Raw genomic sequence first — 7,323 nt, 5'->3', positions numbered from 1 at the left:
AATGGGGGAAATATCATGTCATGTGAGTGTTTATATCTGTTTGCTTCGGTTGTCCATTTTTCTTGGAGGTTGGGTGGCAGCTTGGAAACTACAGGGTTCACACCAGAGGATGAGTTGTAATGAGCAAACACTACTTGATATCGTTCATTCTTCATGATGGATTCAATCTCAGAAACAATGTCTGATAGTTCGAATAGTTGTCTGTTGTCTTTGTAAGATAACCTGGGGAATGCAGATATTTTCCGCTTTAGCATGTCCTCACAATTTCAGGGCTATCGTAACGGTCCTCCAGGCGGTCTCAAATTTCCTTCAAACAACGAGATGGATCACCAGCATTTTCTGCGCGAATCCTTAGGGCCTGAGCCGAAGAACTTGGTCCGAGCCACTTAACCAGAAGGTCAACTTCTTCTGCTGTCGTCACTCCTAATTCGGACATTACATTCTTAAAACTTGATTTCCAAGCAACATACATGTCCGGTTTATCGTCATACTTTGTAAGACGAAAAATAGCAGATCCTTTTTCACCATGAACTTTGAGAGCTCGTTATACATATCTACGGAAGTAGTCTGTGGGTTAGCTGTAATTGGAGCTGGAGTAAATGCTGGTGCATTTACATTTAAACCTGATGACAAATTATGGTTTGAGTGTGCAAGACGTTCACAAGAATCCCTTACAAAATGTTCTGTACGCTGTCGCGTGATGTCGGGATTCACAATTGACCTATCAGAAAACTTGCCCTCAGGTTCCTCACTCAACATATCCAGAATAATTTTTACTCTGGATTTTGCTTCATCAACATCTCTCCTACTGTTTAATAGTTTAAGGTCAACCTCGAGCGCTGCTTTCTTAATCATTATTTCTCGCTCTCTCTCTCCATGTACTTCTGCCTGACCTTTGCAGCTTCAAGGTTTGCTTGTTGTTTTAACAGAAGGCTACTTCCGGTGGAAGATCTGATGCTATGAGACGTATGGGATCTGAGTGAATGAGATTTGTGCGATCCGTAATCTAATGAGGTTGGTACTCCTGTGAGAATGGGTTTCTTTTCTTCACTTGTTATCCTCAAAATGTGCTCCTCCAAGAGAGAAACAGCATAGAAAACTTTATCTTTCACTGTGTCAGTAATGAGGCATTTTGCTGACTCTTTGTTCAAACTCTCAGATGTACGTGTACCTTTCAAAAAGTCATTGAGTTCCTTAGAAATTTGGTCATATTTAGCTGCCTCATATTCCAAGTCTATTTTCATGTTTCGCAAGGCAAGAACATCTTCTGGTGGGCTGTCTTGTATCTGTACGACACAGTAGTCAATGTTCCGTTTGCTTTCCCTGAGTTTTGATACATATTTTTCAAGGTTGCTTTCGTAAAGTTGATGTCCTTCAGGGGTCAGCTTTCTCAATCGAGATGTACGTAGTGTTCCAGGATCTGATGAAGCCATGTCGTCTTGGGTTCCAGGAAAAGCTCAAGTTAGTTGCAGATTTTGTACTGTGCAGTAACGACGACTCAAAGCTGGATTGAATCTTTAATACCGATCAAACCTCCTGAGAGAGTAAATCTGTGGTTTATGAGCACCAAAAATCTGAGGAAAAGTGGTAAATAAAAAATACATGACGAAATGGCGGTAGACGCTTTCATACTAAGAGTCGAGAAGAAACCGGATCAAGATCCGGAACATATACAAAGCGCTAAAATCACCAACAACACGAACAACGAGATTGTCAAATTTTAGGGACAGGTCCATTCTTCAGGACAAACAAAAAAATTACATTTTGTGGCTAATCAACAGAGAATAATAACAAAAACTACATATGAATACATCTATCATTACAACTACACTGATCTACAAACGTATTTACAACGCAGACTACATGTTTTTTGGTTTTTTGGCTTGCCAATCAATGTTAAAAGCGGAGCAAATTAGGACATGTCTTATTCGTCCAAAGAGCTGATCCACAATCCAAAATGATATAATGTGTGCTCGAGAATTTTTCATTCATATAGAAACGGCACCATTGCTAGTGAGAGGATGCAAAATTTAGGCCTGTGCTCGGCTCTTACGGCCTTTAAGCCGGGAAGGATTTTTATCGTGCTACACCAGCTGTAACACGGGACCTCGGTTTTTGCGGTTTCATCCGAAGGACCGCCCCATTTAGTCGCCTCTTACGACAAGTAAGGGGTACTGAGGACCTATTCTAACCCGGATCCCCATAGTATAGGTATAACTTCATACAGTGGAATCAATCCTACACAATCATACAACCTTTCAGTAAGTTAAATGCTGTATCATGTGTTTCGTACAAATTATTAGACCGTTCTTTACATACTGATATTGACTACAGATTACCCCGTTTACCTGATCAAAATATAGGTATCACGGCGGGTGTGACCGGTCAACAGGGGATGCGTAGCCCTCCTAGACACCTGATCCCACCTCTTGTGTCTAGGGGTCCTTTCTTAACTTTGTATTCTTTATAGGAATTTTAAGATTGATTATTATCGTAATTTGAAAAAAAAAACCCACCTAGATATTCATTTTACAGTTCATAACATGGCGTGTTACATGTGCTCTTGAGTATACAGTAAGATATGTTAGAGACTAAGGCACATTTTCCATTACGTAAAATGTGACAGCAACTTCCATTTCTAACACCAAGTAACTGTCATTACTGGAACCCGCCGCGCTCTGAAATCTATGCTGGATCTAAAACTCACAAAGCGAGCGTAATACTGAATTCTAAACTGTCATAAACTTCTTATTGAGTTATTTCTTTTGAGTTTATTCTTTTTGGTTATAGTTCATATGTAATATTCAACCCCAGTTCTGGTAGTATGGTTTCCATGTCTTTGTTAAAAGCCTCGTTATCGGCCACCTTGAAATGGTTCTTCCAGTCTCCCACTTCTCCTGCAATATAATTGATAAACAATATGGTATGCACTGTTCGTTATCCTCACCTTTCATGTTGAATAACAAGACAATTAAACACTTATTTTGATATCCTGTTTGACATAGATGAAAGGCAAAGAAAATGAACAGTGATCAATTTTATAAATCCGACAACGAATGCAAAATAAAGAGTTGAGCAAACACGAACTCCTGGATGTGGGATCAGGTGCCTAGTAGGAGTACGCATCACCTAGATATAGAATTAAAACTTGAAACAGAAAAGTGGTGTAAATGTCAAAACTTTTCTGAAGAAAATGTGTTTATTTTTTAAGGCGGTTACATATCCCATAATTTGTGGAATATTTGAATGTTTATGGGCTGTCATAACTTTAAAGTTGCATCTTCCTGCTATTTCATCAATGAACTGTGGTAGAGAATTTACAGAAAGGAAGTCCGATATTTTCTGAACGCTCTTCTTTGGATTCTGCAATTAAGACCGTTATAATATTTATGTATATTTCATTAGAATGAGAACAAATAGAACATACGCGATTATATATATATATATATATATATATATATATATATATACATACATGTGTGTGTGTGTGTGTGTGTGTGTGTGTGTGTGTGTAAGACTCTAAAGTGCGATGGTCTGCGCCAAAGTGCGATGGTTTGTTAACGTTACGGACGCCAAAGTGCGATGGTCACGCCAAAGTCTAATGGTGCGGACTTCAGTAACGTTTGTAACGTCGTACCGTTTGTGACGTCATGTCATTGTGACGTCATTCTTAACGTCTTTCAAAATAAAACCGAAGAAATGTTTCATGGACGACAGCAACGACAAGGTTTACAATACTTATCATTTCCATTAGTGGAACTCTTCAAATTAAAGGCGCGTAAAGTCCTGCTACCGGGACAACATAATGTAAACACATTACTTAGGCATACATAATATGAATTATGGTATCGAATACATATTATAACCGACTGCAAACCACAACACTGATTAAAATTCTAAAGTCAAATTTAGGAATTGATTATTCTTACAAGAAAACAGACGAACTTATTAAACTATGTGAGGAAGAGAAGCTACTAAATTTGCCAAATCTGACGGATATAAAGTGTCAATCGCAAGAAGAACTGTGAAGGGAAAAACCTATATGCACATCCAACACAAGAACTTTTCTTGTAATTAATGTGATGAATATGTTTTTAAAGTTATTCTGTCAGACTATGAAGACATTCTATTTTATCATACAATTAGGACAGGTTCATATGACATGGACTTTGTAATCGTGCACGTACACCCCACTCCCCCCCCCCCCCCCCCCTCCCCACCCCGTCAATTTCCATATTTTAGAACAAGTTATATACATGTATATGCCAAACTGCATTTTTTAAAGACGTTTATAACACTAATTAACACACCTAATGCGTTTCCAAACTGCATCTAAGCTAATTTGAAAATTACAAAATATTGATGGACTTGGGTGTCCAGAGAACATCGTTGTTTGGAATTTTTAAAATAGGTGTGGTGGAGTTTTAAAAACATGTAACATCTTTAATAAGATAGTGTTAGAATATTTGAAAAATGCAGTTTGACTAATGGTAATTTTATTTAAAAATACACCATGTATTTTAACTTTTAAAAAAAAGGGGGGGGGGGTGCTATGACCGGTTTATGTCCCAGTAATCTCGCACTTGCTCGCGAGATTTGAGCATTTTCTTACCAATGACGCACAAGAGTCATCAAAGCGCGATAACTCCAACGAGCTGGTAATGAGAAGTATTGTTGAGGATTGTGAGAATGGCAAAGTACATTTGTTGTCGAGCTATCTACTTCGCCCAAACATTCTTTAATTCATGATCATTTATTAGTTGTGGTGTACACGTAATAAATTTCTGGGGGTATGCTATAATGCAAAATATTCTATATGATTTCGCATTGGAAAGTTTTGTGTTTAATTATACGACAACTAAATGGTAATGAAATAAGTTCTTATTCTTATTTTTTGTGCATTGATTTTGCACTGATATTTTGGTGAGACACACACGGTTTGTTCAGTCTTTACCAAAACACTGTGTCGTTTAACAACCAATGGATTTCGGCATGTCACACCATCGCACTTTCGCATGTCAGACCATCGCACTTTGGCGCATGAGTGTGGACCATCGCACTTGGCGTGTCACACCATCGGGGTTTGGCGCAGACCATCGCACTTTGGAGTCCCATCGCACTTTGGATTCCTACTTATATATATTATAAGAAATGAAGATCATGGTAAATATGAACGGATTTGGATTTGAGGTAAATTCAGTGAATCGCGCTAGGGGGTGCACCGGCTGCTCCCTCTTAAATCCACCACTGACACAACTGCTGTGACACGGGGCCTCGGTTTTTAGCGGTCATCCGAAAGACCACCCCATTTAATCGCCTCTTACGACAAGCAAGGGATACTGAGGACCTATTCTGACCCGGATCCCAATGAATTTTCCTCTAATGATATGAACATTGACATTCAGGAAATTTCATATGCCTCATGCGACATTGAGAGTCAAATTACAACCAACATTCAAATACTACATAGATAAATTCCTGATATCAAAACTTCCCAATTAAATGTGTTATTTATTTATTTTTCAAGATATCCAGGTATATTCTGGATTAAATATAGGATTCAAAATCCTATTCCTTCTATTATCAATAAGCGTGTGCTCCTTAATAGGGTATAAAACTCTCTGTATTATAGCTTAAATTAGACATATATATACTTAAACTATCAAGTAATTCTTTTTTTCTTCAAATAACGCATCGGAGCTAGAGCCCAACTATCTCTTAAGGACAGTGGTCTAACGCGTCTTCCATGACTTTCTCATAAAGTCATGGACGTGTGAGCTTGGTCAACTCCACATTAAACACTTTCGACCATAATTAGTATCTGATCTTAGTATAGCTCCAACAAAACTCGATAGTCGTCACCTTTCTTTGATACAAAAGTATCACTCGTCTACAAGAGGAAATAAATGATATTTTCATATTTTATCTATTGGCCTAATATCAATCAAATTATTCTCGATAAGGTAAATTTGATGTAAACGAACGGTTGATATGAACAAAATTTACGTTTTCATAATTTTTATCCTTATTTACATAGCCAGTCTATATTATGTGTATACCTATTCTACAAACCCAAGTGTTCAACAGAATGCTGAACATTCTGATGGTACCACAAAAGATATCTCGGAAATTAGGTATCATTTATTCACTGAAAATTAAAGACGAAATTTAAAACAAATGCATAAAATAACTAGGTGAATATAAATATTTGATTACTAATAATTGATTTCTTTATGTGTTTTCTGTGAATATTTCAGCAATATTTAGATTAATATTATATATTAAGATAATAAAGCGGTCAGTGTATCTTAGAGGTCTGAGCGCTCGATCCCGGCTCTGACTTAAACCTAAGTACCTAAGCAGTGATTTCCTCGCTATGCAATCGAATAAGAAATGCGTGCCACGGCTTTGTGGTATATGACATTAAAACGACATTAAAAACGACGCTAAGGACCTTCAATGATTACCTTGGCTTAAAATAGCAACATCCATATGGTTCAATATCTTCTTCCGTCTCCTTTCCAGTGTCTTGCACTGCCACTAATATCTTCTTTAATGTAAAATGAAGATAAAATTGCATAATTTTCCCAATATTTTAGTAATACTAATTCTAACTTTCCAATATATAGAAATACTTATTTTGCATTTTTCTGCTTGTGTAACTCAAAAGCTAAAATAATATTGGACTGTAGTTCCGCACTTAACATTCTAAAACGAAATACATTAGAAATACCTCAGACTGTTCCTCTTCATGAAACATTTTGCATTTAAGAACACATATGCTTCTCTTCTTCTGTGCCTTGTAGATCGGAAGTGATCAAAGAATTAGATAGGTTACACGAGGAATATGTTTTGGTTACAGCTGACAAAGCTTGTAACAACACTGTCTTTGTTTTTAAGGCTCATTATTACACCTGTACTTTAAATGAACTTTGCATTAATTGCACAATTGGTAATCGTACTAACACTCCAACTGCCCTTTCAAAATATAAAATTCTTCACAATCATGCGCTAGTTTTAGACACATTTAATATCCAACTCAATGGGATGGATGAATATGAGTTACCGTACTTATACTGTATTCCTAAACTTAACAAAAACCCTTTCAAAGAAATCGAGTAAATGTTCTACCAAGCCCCTATCTTTCCTCTTCACCAAAATATCAACAGCTGTGAAGGAGAAACTTAAAACGTACTGTGTCACAACATATGCTAGAAGTGGTGTAAATGAAATGTGGATTCTAAAACATTCTGAAAAAGTTGTATTCAATTTGAAATGGCAAAACGTTTCTTAAATCAGCAACATCAAAATGTATGATTATTC

At 37.0% G+C, this 7,323-nt stretch overlaps 1 long non-coding RNA gene across 1 annotated transcript; it reads right to left on the bottom strand.

Moving 5' to 3' along the window:
- Positions 1-1,723: 1,723 nt before the first annotated feature.
- Positions 1,724-6,813, bottom strand: LOC125668195 (uncharacterized). Its single transcript, XR_007367501.2, has 3 exons — positions 6,734-6,813; positions 6,468-6,550; positions 1,724-2,897 (listed from the first exon to the last, which is right to left on the bottom strand). It is a non-coding gene; the product is annotated as an uncharacterized LOC125668195 (long non-coding RNA).
- Between the last annotated feature and the right edge of the window lie 510 nt (positions 6,814-7,323).

The sequence above is a fragment of the Ostrea edulis genome, chromosome 4, assembly GCF_947568905.1.
Source record: "Ostrea edulis chromosome 4, xbOstEdul1.1, whole genome shotgun sequence".
Lineage (NCBI taxonomy): Eukaryota > Metazoa > Mollusca > Bivalvia > Ostreida > Ostreidae > Ostrea > Ostrea edulis.
The sequence above is the reverse complement of the archived record's forward strand: the minus strand, read 5'-3'. Positions and strand labels throughout refer to the sequence as shown.